This window comes from Trichosurus vulpecula, chromosome 5 (genome assembly GCF_011100635.1).
Source record: "Trichosurus vulpecula isolate mTriVul1 chromosome 5, mTriVul1.pri, whole genome shotgun sequence".
Classification (NCBI taxonomy): domain Eukaryota; kingdom Metazoa; phylum Chordata; class Mammalia; order Diprotodontia; family Phalangeridae; genus Trichosurus; species Trichosurus vulpecula.
In genome coordinates this window covers 148,904,084-148,917,087 of record NC_050577.1, presented here as the reverse complement: position 1 = coordinate 148,917,087, position 13,004 = coordinate 148,904,084, and positions in this window count along the sequence as shown.

The following is a 13,004-nucleotide window of genomic DNA, read 5'->3' as shown; positions in this document are numbered from 1 at the left end:
AGAAAAGTTGTCAAAGAATATGATTTTTTCAGAATAAGAAATGCAAATTGTCAATAAGCATTTGAAAAATGCTCCAAACTATTAACAATAAAAATAATGCAAATTATGCATTACTGCATTGTGAATTCCTATGCATCTGGTGTTCTGCCTCATACCCATCACACTGAAAAAAAATACGGGAACATGAAAAAATATGGAATATTGCAGAGGCTATGGGAAAACAAGCATATTAATGTTCTGGTGTTAGAACCGTAAATTCATCTGACCGTTCCTAGAGGAAAAGATTTGAAACTATTGGAGTAAAATCAATAAGCTGTTCATACCTTTTGACCCAATGCCTCCTACCTTGGAGTATTTCCCCCAAGGATATCAGTGACAGAAACTATATATGATGAAATGTTTATAGCATCGTTCTTTTTGGTAACCAAAAAAATGAAAAGTAAATGAATACCCAGGGGTCACATAGGTGGTTCAGTGGATAGAGCACTGGCCCTGGAGTCAGGAGGACCTGAGTTCAAATCCAGCCTCAGACAATTGACACTTATTAGCTGTGTGACCCTGAGCAAGTCACTTAACCCTGACTGCCTTGCCAAAATAAAAAAGAAATCCAAGCAAAAGAGTACCCATTGATTGGGAAATGACTGAATAGATTGTGGTATACAAATGTAATGGAATATTATTGTACCATAAAAAAATTACGAATATGAAAAATTCAGAAAAAACATGAGAAAATTGATATCAATGGATATAAACCAAGAAAACAATATACACAATGCTATGAAACTGCAAACCGTAAGACTAAAAAGCAATTGATCTCTGATGAATTGTAATAAATAATCTGGCTCTAGAAATATGAAAGGAAACCAATCTCTCTTTCAGGAGAAAAAATGGGACAATGGACGTGAAAGTCAAAAACTAAAAAATTAATTAATTTTTAAAAATAAATAAACTTGCTCATAAAAAAGAAAGAAAAAAGGGGTAATGAATAGATAATGCAATATATTCTGCCAGATTTGACTTTCTTTAAATGTTTTCGTTACTGTTGTTGTTTTCTACAAAGAAGGATTCAACAGGATAATAGGTGCCAGGAAGTTAAGAGAAAATGACTAGTAAGGACAAAACCAAAAGGCAAGACTAAAATTATTCTTTAAAAACAACAACAGTAATCATTATGTGCAAACTTGGGGCATCTGTGTGTTCTACTAGTATTTGGCTACTTTCTTTTTTTTATCCTGAACCATATTTTCTAATGTGTTTCTTACTGTCATCCCCTATACTTCCCTTTGTATCGAAGTCACCAAATATAAAGGTATGTAGTAAATTGGTTTAGAGAATACCGTCATATTCTTTTTTGAATTTCTCTACCTCTTCATCTTCTGCAATAAGCCTTCACACATCAACTCAGCTATCTTCATGGTGGTCTTTTTGCTTATGTTCAATGCCCCCTGACCTCCCTCTCTCTTGGCCAGTTTTGGGAGTAACATAGAGAAAACCTGGAAATAACCTGTTGAGCTCAGAGTGAACAGCAAGTTTAATACTAAATTCTCTCAGAAATACAGGACTTTGTCTTCTCTAAGGTAAGATCTTCTTTACCACTCCCATCCTCACAGCTCATAGATGTAGCTCCTCCTTCACCCCATCCTCTCTCAACCAGAGGGCCTGCCTCCTTTGTCATTCACCCTCATGATGATACCATTGCATGAAGTGGCATAGTCCTGAACACGCCCAGTTCAGTCTTTGGGGAGCAGATACCTTTGGCAACAATCTTACTACGGCCTGAGATCATCTTGGCCGATCCCTCATAATCCAGCATTTTTGTGTATTTCTGGGGGATAGTTCCATTCCTACTAATGTTCAGAAGGTTTTGTTTCTGTCTGACTCTAAAGATTTTTTTTCTCTTTAGCACCTCTATTTAAAGCAAAGCTAAAAAGCATGCTGTTTCCTTCGGGGGAAAACCACTATGTCCTCCCCACTGAGGAAGCTTACCTGCATCCTGGTTACATGGACACAAGTGTGTTAGGAATCCATACAATAACAGAACTGGGGCCAAGGAGATGGTAATAGACTCTCTGATTATCTATGAACCAAATCCCATCCTTTCCTTCTACCAGAATCCATTCTGCTTTTGTCTCTGGGAGCAACCACACCACCTTGAACTGGTGTATTCCATTATTCTCCTGTAGTCACTACTAGGGGACCTTGATGAATCACTCAGTCTCATAAATTGGCTTTAATTGAGGCCCACTGTTTCTAATAGTTCCCCAAACCAGATCTGCTCCTCAATTTCATTGAATTCAATAAGCAGTAATGAAATACCTACTATGTGCCAGGCACTGACTAAGTTCTGGAGATACAAAGAAAAAAATTAAATAGCCTGGACCCTCAAAGAGCTCATATACCACTGGTACATTTTGTCAAAAGTCTCCTGGTCTCCCCACTTACAAATGCTTTCCCCTCTGAGGTTACCAGCATCTACTTTGTACTGTGGGTGTCTCATACATACAGCAAGATGGTGGAGTATCTGACACATAACAGACAATTCATAAAGGCTTGTTGACTGAGTGCCTTAGCTAAATTGCAACTTCTCCTAGAAGTGCTCATATATATTGATAATCAAGAGATGGCTATAATTCTATGAGACTGAACTCCCATACACAAAAAAGTACGAAAAGATGTTGCACATATATATATATACACATACACATACACACATATTCAAATCTATATATCTCATACAGAGAGATATCTCGTATAATCCATATATCTCATATATAAAGATATCTTCTATAATTCATCAAAAGGGAGTTTTTGCCTTCTGAAAAGCTGCATACTTACAAACAAAAGTCCAAACCCCGGTTTTCTTCCACTTTGGAAATTCCAGCCAGGCATGAGATCCCTTGGGAGGGAGAAAATTATCCAGAAAGATCCTATTTGTTTCACCCCTAGTGCTGAAGCTTTCATTTTAAAAATGGTGCTTCCGGGTCCCATGTGACATAAGGGCTCTGTTTCTGAAAAAGCAGGCTAGGCAAAGCTCTTTGGGAGCTGGTCTGACCAGATGGTGTTGCTACTGCGCCACAGATGGTTTTAGTGCTGCTGGCTGGCTGTGAAGTAAAGAGCCACTTTCAGCCTGGGGAGCAAAAACCCAGGACTTCTTAAACAGCAACCTGGATCTCCTCTCTTTCCCCTACTCTCTACCTCCCCCAGACTGCTTCTGCTTCCCACCTCCCCACGCTCCACCCCTGTCCCTGGGAAAACTTTTATTCAGTGAAAAGAATAAGTTTCCCCCTCTCTCCATGAGTTTAATTAAAACAACATTGATTTTGTGAAAGGTTCCCTCTGCCAGAAACAAGGCCACCACCCACTACCTCTTCCTATTTACTAGGTATTTGTATTGATATACAAGTAAAGGGTCTGCAAGTTACTAATTAATATCTCTTAGGGGGAAAAATCTTTCTGGAAAGCAAAGCTGTCAGAAGGAAGAGAAAGCTATAAAGCTGATGTACCCTTTAACCCAACAATCTTCTTAATGGGATTCTGCCCCAATCATTTTAAAAGAGTCCTATTTTCCCAAGATGTTTGTGGCTGGACTATTTATATTACGAAAAGCTGGAAACAACCTAAATACCCCAAGGCTGGGAAATGACTAAACAGACTATGATACATCAATGTAATCTCATTATCGTTGTCATCAGTACACAGGCTGTCTCATCCCCATGCTTCCTCCTTAGCTCTTCTTCCCGGAATCCTTAGCTTCCTTCAAAGTTCAGCTCAAGGGCCACCTCACATGGGACCTTTACTGATCCCCCACCACCTTCTTCCACCTCTCTTCCCCCCGAACTACCTGGTACCAATTTTTATCCATAAATGTACTTGAGAAGTGTATTATGATGGGCAGCCAGCCAGCCTTGGAACTGTGACGACTAAGGTTCGAGTCCCGTCTCTGAGAAGTACTGATTGTGTGACCCTGGGCAAGTGACTTAGCCTTTCAGTGCTGGAGGTAACTCTCTGAGGCTAGAAGGTGCAGATCTGTATTGGTAGAGGGAGCTTTCTCACTTAGAAGAGTCCTATACAAATGAAATCACAAGTCCAGTCCTTCTCCCTATACATGTAACCTGTTGTCTTCCAAAAGAGAACACAAACCCCTCTAGGGTAGGATTGTTTCATTTTTGTCTCTGTATCCCCAGGACCTTATATAGTACCTGGCATGTGGTAGGTGCTTAATAAATGTTAGCTGACTGATTCATCATCATTATCATCACAATCATTACCATTGTAGCTGCTCAAAGTTTCTAAGATGTTTTAAAGACATTATCTCATTAACCCTAACCCTAAAACTCTAACCCTAACCTTAAAAATTCATGCTCATTCCTTACTACACAGATGAAGAAATTGAGACTCATGGAGTCCAAATGACTTGCCCAGGGTCCCACAGCTGGTAGGTACCTAAGGTAGATTTGAACACAAGTCTTCCTGACTGCAAATCCAATACTCACTTTGCATCATCTATGATACAGCTAGAAGTTGTATAGCAGCTAGGTGGCACAATGGATAGAGCACTGGGCCTGGAGTCAGGAAGACCTGAGTTCAAATCTTGTTTGACACTGAATAGCTGTGGGACCCTGGGCAAGTCACTTTACCCTTTTTGCCTTAGTTTCCTCACCTGTAAAATGAGTTGGAGAAGGAAATGGCAAACCACTCTAGTATCTTTGCCAAGAAAACTGCAAATGGAGTCATGAAGAGTCAGACACAACTAAGCAACAAAATAAAGCTAGAAGAGACCTTAAAGTTTATTTTGTCTAAGATCATCATTTTACAGAGAAGGAATCACAAATCCAGAGATGATAGTGACTTACCAGGGTCACACCAGGAGCAGAGGTAAGATTTAAACAAAGTGCTTTTGATTCTAGATCCACTGAAATGCCTGGTGTGAGGTTATGAAGAATGATATGTAGAAAGAACACAAAGAAAATAGGGAATCATGTCTACATAATACAAAGTGGGAAAAAGCAGAATTAGACCTAGTATTTACACACTGATGATAGCTATATTTTAAAAATCTAAATGTACAGTAATAGGAATATTTTTGTCTCATGCATAAGTTTATTTTTATTGTCAAGGTGATTATGTAAATGTACACATTTGCAAAATGTAAACAGAGGTCAAATGATATCTTGTCAGATACGTTGTTGAGAACAATCTTTTTGAGCTATGGGTTGGACTTGATCAACTCTAACGTCTGTTCCAACTCTAAAACTTTGTGGGTCTGTGAAAAAAATTTTTAAGATTTTTGAGACCCCAAGGGACTGTAAGGTCAAAACACTAAGTTGTGGAGGTCATCTATTCTGAACTTTGGGTTAAAAAAAATATCTAAGAGAATGCAATAAAGAGAAAACAAGTAACAAAACTTATCTTTTGTTTTTTTTTTTTTAATTTGAGACTAGATCTCCTATTTCATCTAGTCTGGTAGTACAGTGATTCATGCACAAGCAGATACCAATATTGATCAGTGTGGAAGCTTTAATCTGCTCTATTTTTTCTGGCCTGGGTGGGGTCACCCCTCCTTAGGTAAAATGGCAGCCCTCCAGCAGGGAGCTCACCATACTAGTGCCAGACTTAGTATCAAGCCATCCACCAACCTTAGCCTCCCAAGCCATGGGAACTACAGGCTCCAACTCCACTCACTGACTTTTTTAATACAATGAAAAAATGAGTTATTCTTCGGCTTTAGCCAACTTATCAGGTACATTGGTTGAGCTTCTTCCCCAGAGGAGTTATCTATGGCAATTATATCATAAGTCTAATATCTATTCTTATTCCTAAAAATACATGTTAAGATATATCACGTGTGTGTATGTGTGTATATATATATACATATCATATTAACTAAGGTTCTATCATGCTGTAAAATTATATGACTCTATAAATCATTGAGAAATATTTCTTGAAGTTAACACTAAAATAATATCAATTACTTCCTGTTCCAAACCCTCATCGAATATATTTCCTTTATTACCCCTCCTTTACAAGTGAATTAAACTATTCTTATTACCAAGTCCATCTATAAATCTCCTCTATAAACCATATATATGTCCCCAGTGGAATATACTTGATCCCTCCTTGATTCCAGTGTGGGCTCCCATTGACTTGGCCAAACATCTTTCTATACCCTTCTCTCAAGAGTTATCACTGGCCAGTTCATCTCTTTGGGATCTGCTCCTTCTATTTGTCGGCTTTCAGATGTCTCAACATTTTCCAAAATATTTAAAGACCTAAGATCTATATCTTATGCAGTATCCCCATACAAATCTTGGAGATCCTCAGTTTCCTGGATGTAAATTGCCAGCCGTGGCACAAAATCAATCAGTCCGTTAATCAATCCACATGCATATATTAAGTTATAAAGATGAACACAGTCAAAACCTAATCGGTTCCCATGAGGTACTTGTTTTCTTCCCCATTTCAAGAGGAAGGGAGAGACTCCAATTAAGCCTGATGGACTTTGGTTTCATGTCTTCCACCATCAATAGAGTATCCAAACATGTATGTAGCTGATTTTTTATTTAGAGAAAGAGGATCCCCAGGTATCACTGCAGTGAACCACTTGAAAGAATTTTCAATTTCATAAAAATGATATGATAGTCATAAATACAAATATTCCCATGTGGTTATTTTATAACTTTATCACACATAGTTTTAAAAAAGAAAATTATTGCAATTTGATCAGTGTTTTTCTTGAAAAATGATTAGCTTTTCTCTTCTTAGACATCTCATTTGCTTACCTTACATTTGTGTACCAAATACACAATAACCTCTAAGAAACTTGTTGCTTTTTAAGGTCAACGTATCAATAACTAAAATCCTTAAATGGCTACAAACTCAACCCGTACCACATTTTTAGGACTATATTTCAATTGGATTATATCATACTATATATGCTAAGAAGAAATTTGATGGCTAAAAAATCTGTGTTCTAATGCTGGCTGTGTGCCTTTGGGCAGTTTACTTAAACTTTCTGTATCTCATTCAGTCTTCAGGTCTATAAAACATGAAGGAGTTGGTATCCAACATCTCTTCCAGCTTTAACACTGTGTAACAATACGACATTAAAAAAATTATAAAGACATGATTCTATGATGTAATGAACAATAAGTTCTGTTGCTCAGTCTTATCTGATTTTTAGTGATCCCATTCGGGGTTTTCTTGGCAAAGAAACTGGAGTGGATTGACATTTCCTTCTCCAGCTCATCTTACAGATAAGGAAACTGAGGCAAACAAGGCGAAGGGACTTGCTCAGGGGCACAAAACTAGGAAGTGCCTGAGGTCAGATTTGAACTCAGGTCTTCCTAATCACAGGCCCAGTGATCTATCCACTATGCTACTACCTAGCTTCCCTAATAACAATTTCTATCTAGCGATTTTCTCCTGCCATCAACTGCAGAATCATCATGATGTTGTATTAATTATCTCTTTCTGCATTGAAACGCAAAGCACCATTTTTGAATGGGAAGGAGGGTGGGTGAGAAAGATATTGTGGCAGTTTAGCCACACACACAGTAACTATTCCTTTAAAATACACAGCACATGCACACACACACACATACATACATATATACATACATACATACATATGCCACTGAAAACTTAAGTGTCTTATACTCACCATTGCTTTTAATCTATGTTTATTTACCCTTTCTTATTAGGATGAAATAGATTTCACCTTGACATAAGGAAAAACTTTGGGTTTTGTTTTAAAACTTTGTTCTGAAAAAGATTGTATAACAATTCTAGCAGTCCCAAAGTGAGCAACCTCATGAGATGATGGGTCACCCACCCTTCATAGTCTTCAAGTAGAGACTGGCTAACCAGCTGCTAGTAAATGTTGCAGAGGGAATTTCTGTCCATGCACAGGTTGGGCAAAATGAGCTCTATGCTTCTTCTAACTGAAATTCTTTGAGTTTGTGGAGATGTATAGGAGACAATGAAAACTCGGGGATTTGGTTAACATGATAGAGTAGGGGAAATGATCAGGGAAGAGTATTTAGTCTTTTCTTGACTTTGTTGCCAACCTAAAAGTAGTACTCCGCAAGGAGGACCAGGAAGGCAATTTGAATTTCATAGACTTTTTTCATTAATAAACATTTATTGAGCAGCCACCATGTCAAATGCTATGAAGGATTGAAAGAACAAGATTTGTTCTCTAGCCTTATGAAGTTCTAGTAGGAGAAATAAGACATATATAATAATAGTGTGACATTCAAAAAGTTTGAGAGACAGTTTCTGAGTAGTTATTTTATTGACAATTCTAGCATACTTTAATAAAAGGGGTCAGTGACACTTTTGAATGCCAAAGACCCTTTATGGACCATTTATATGCCCTTGGAAGGGTTGATGTTCTTGAAGGTGGCAATTGACTCTAACTGGTTAACAAGTAATGAGAGAGAATGAATATTATAACAGGAGGTGAGCCTATTCTAATGTGGGGTGGGGAGAACTGACTTCAAGAATTTACCTTCGCCCAGACCTGAGTAGATCACAGTGGTCTTCCCCAACAGGGGTTTGAACAAAATTGTTAAGAAAGTTCATCCAGTCTCATTATCACCAATGTCCTTCAGAGACTGAATGACTTACAGGCTTCTGAAAAAATCTTAATTCAATAATTGATTATTAATATGAGAGAAATATAATCATTTTTCTCAATGGAACTGCTAAACTTTAGCTTGGTGCTCACAGAGACCACAGTCAATCCTAAAAAGAGCCTGACCTCTAAAGGAATCAGATTCTTTTTTCTCATTTTCTCTGGTACTTTGTGACTGCAACGGTATTCTGGAGGAAATGCCTTAAAGTTTATGTTTGGCTCATCTAAGGCTTAGATAATTCTAAGGACTTCCCACAAGGGACCATCAAGGGTCTTTCTAGAAAGGTATTCAATACATAAACTATACATATAGTGCATTGAACAGCTATTTATTTCTGCCACACAAAAGAAAGCACAAAAAACTCCTAAGTGTGTATTAAAGGACTGAAAACATGAAATAGTCATCTATAATTTCTGCTATTCTGTCGCAGGAGGTTAGTTTTTAAAGCACGAAAACAAAGTACACTTTGTGAGAATGATGAACAACAATTTTACCTTCACCTCTGCTTGTCCATTGAAAAAAAAATAAAAAGTGTGATGCCCAGAACTAAACACAATACTCCAGCAGATGGCACAGTGGTCTTGGTGATGAGTATTCAAAGGCAAAAAAAAAAAAATCCCAGTACCTACCCTCAGGGAGCTTATACAATCATCATGCTGGATGACAGAGTCAGCACCAGAAAAGATCTAGGCAGATCCTAGAATTATAGGTTAACACTAATAACAAATGTTTCCTGATGAATATGATAAAATTTAGTAGAGACAAATACGAAGTTCTATACTTGGATTCAGAAACATCTACTAATTAGTACTGAATGGAGAAGGCGTGGCTCAACAATAGTTCATTCAAAAACACAAAAAACCTTAGAGTTTGAGTGAACTGCAAGCTTGCTATGAATGAACAATGGGAAATGGCGGCCAAAGAAGGAAATGTGATCAGTCTGAATTAAAAGTACAAAGTCTAGAGCAAAGGGGATGATAACTAAGCTGTAACCCACCCTGATCAGACAATAGACAAAATACTGTATTTAGTTCCAAGCACCACACTTTGGGAAGGACATTACCAAAATAGAGAATATCCAGAGAGAATATGGGATGATGGGAAGACTGGCAACCATGCCATAGGAGAGAGTCTTTGAAAGGTACTAGGTATGTTTCACCTAGAGAAAAGACAGGAAGGACATGATATCTGTCTTTGCTTGTTGTTGTTAGGTCACTTCAGTCATGTCTGACTCTTCATGACCCCATTTGGGGTTTTCTTGGCAGAGATACTGGAGCAATTTGCCATTTCCTTCTCCAGCTTATTTTACAGATAAGGAAACTGAGACAACCAGGGTTAAGTGACTTGCCCAGGGTCACCCAGCTAGTAAGTGTGTCTGAGACTGGATTTGGACTTGAGTCTTCCTGACTCCAGGCCTGGAGCTCTCTCCACTGTGCCACGTTTTTCATGTAAAAAAGGGACTAAACTTGTTCTGCTTGAATCTAGAATGAGATTTAGAGAAATGCAGATTTCAGTTTTATATTAAAAAATAAACTTAATAATTGTCCAAGTGGGCAGGTTTTCCATTGTTAGAGATCTTCGAGCAGAGAGTGGGTAGCCCCTCGTTGAAGATGTACAAAAATTCCTGTTCAGATATAGGTTAGACTAGATGAGCTCTGTGATCCCTCCCAACTCTAAGGTTCCTTGATTGTTCCTTGATTCTGAGCAGGTGCCCCACAGACTAGAAGTAATGTTATTCTGGACTTTAGGAGAGAACTTCCAGTTAGATATTTAGAACTGGGATTCACCTTCACAAAGGTGATAGTTGAACCAATGGAAGTGGGACAAAGTTGCAAATGGAGAAAGAATAGAGAGGTAAGAAATGAAGGTTGAGAACTGAACTCTGGGAAATGGAAGGAAGAAGATGAGTTAAGAAAAGGAAAGAGAGGAATGGTCAGAGATAAGAAGAGAATGTACATTTATGATGCCATAGAAACCAAGGAAGGACAATAATCTGAGAAGGAAGAAATGGTGAAGAATGGCAAATTCACTAAAATAAGAGTACAAAAACTGAGAAAAGGCCATGGGATTTGTCCATTGGAAAGTCACTGGTGACCTTTGAGAGAACAATTGAATAAGTCATTGCAGACAGAAGCCAGATTGCAAAGTATTGAGAGATGAATGGGTAGAGAGGAAGTGGAGATAGCAAGTGTAGATCCCTCTTTTGAAAAGCTTGATAGTAAAAAGAATGAAAGATCATAGTTTGAAAGGATAGCTGGGTTTCTTAGGATATAGGAGACCTAAGTATAATGACTCAAATTCAACTACAATTCACATTTACGTAATCGTTGAAGTTTTGGAAAGTGCCATCCTCCCAACAATCATTTCAAAATTTGAGCAATTGACCAATTCCAAATTATGAGAAGGCTCAAGGTATGGTTCTACTTGTCAATGGGAGAAGTGGAATGGGTCATAGAATCACTGAACCTCAGAGGTAGAAAGCACTTCAGAGACCATGTAGTAAGTAGGGTAGGTATTATTATCCTCATTTTACAAATTAGCATACTGGGACCCAGAAAGGTAAAATGACTCGGTTACAAAGCTAGTGAGTGTCAGAGGGAAGATTCAAACCAGATCTTTCCACTGCACTAAATTCCCTCTACAGAGGGGGAAGTCAGAGTGGAAGGAGCTAATATAAAAGGAGACGTAGAAAATACAAAAAAGAGACAGCATTATTGATGGAATGAGGATATGGGGGAGTCAGAGAAGAAATGAGATTGAGGGCACCAGTAGAAAGCTAACCTTATAAAGGAAGAAAGACCCTACTTCGTCGGAGGTAGGAGGGAAGGAGGAAGGGATGGGGAAAGATAGAAACAAACCATGTCTGGTGGGGTTAAGTAGTTGAAGAGACTAGAAAAAGTTTGGAATTTCTGCTGAGATAGGACGTCTGCTTATTGCAATACTTCAAGAGTCTGTGATTTCATCTATTTCTCCCTTTACTGATGCTTATCAAAGTGTCTCCATACCTTTTAACTCCATAAATGAGTTAACGAACTGCTGTCACCAAAAAAAATCTGATCATTTGGTAGCCAAATACCTAGTGTTGAGCCTCTCAGAACTTAGCTAGGCTAATTCTTATATCAAAAATGTACATTTACCTATTGGACCACTACTCAGACCTTTGTCCATTTGGTAGGACCTTTAAAGCATCTAAAAAAATAGTGCTGTATGATGGAAAGATGACTGAGCATCTGCATTGAATTTTGGAATTGTGAGCACATCATTTAAACTGATCGTGCCTCAGTTTCCTCACTGGTAAAATGAGAGGGGTTGGACTAGATTACCTCTGAAGTCTCTTCCTGCTCAATAGCTATGATGCAAAAAAAAAATAGTGGAGCAGCATGGATGACATAGCTAAGTATGGGGAGTTTAAATTTGTATTTGGCTGGGGGCGGAGTTGACTCTGGAGAATAATTTGGAACTATGCCCCAAAAGACTATAAAACTGTTCATACCCTTGGCCCAATAATACCACTACTAGGTATCAGAGAGATCAAAGACAAGAGAAAAGGACCAATTGATACTAGAAAATAATTATAACAGCTTTTTTGTGATGGCAAGGAATTGGAAACCATAAAGATGCCCATCAATTGGGGAATGGTCAAACAAGTTGTGGTATATGAATGTAATGGAATACTATTGTCCTCTGAGAATGATGAGCAGGATTGTTTCAGAAAAACCTGGGAAGACTTATACGAACAGATGCAAAGTGAAGTGAGCAGAACCAGGAGAGCATTGCACACAATAACCACAATATTATAATGATAATCAACTGTAAAAGACTTAGCTACTCTGATAAAAAAAAATGATCCAAGGTAACTCTAAAGGATTTATGATGAAAAATGCTATCCACCTCCAGAGAGAGAACTGATGAACTCTGAGTACAGATTGAAGCATTTTTTTCACTTTCTTTACTTTTCTTTCTTTTTTTTGTTTTTTTGGACATGACCAATAGGGAAATATGTTTTGTGTAACTTCATACGTATGATTGATATGTTGCTTGCCTTCTCAATGGGCTGGGGAGGGATGAGAAGGAGGAAGAGAAATTAGAACTCAAATTTGTAAAAAAAAAAAAAAGATTGTTGAAAATAAAAAATGTAATTGGAAAAAAATAATATTATAATAATGTATGTAGTTGGGGAGGGGTGGAAATGTCCTGATTTCATTACTTTTTTCAATAAAACTTAGCATACTAGGTGCAAAAATGGAGACTTCGGACAGTAGGGTGTTGAGAGACATGGTATGGACAAGGAAATCTAGTGTATCAATGACATGGCTCTTATTTGCATGTGGTGATTTTCATATTGTTTCCCTAATTAGATTATGTACT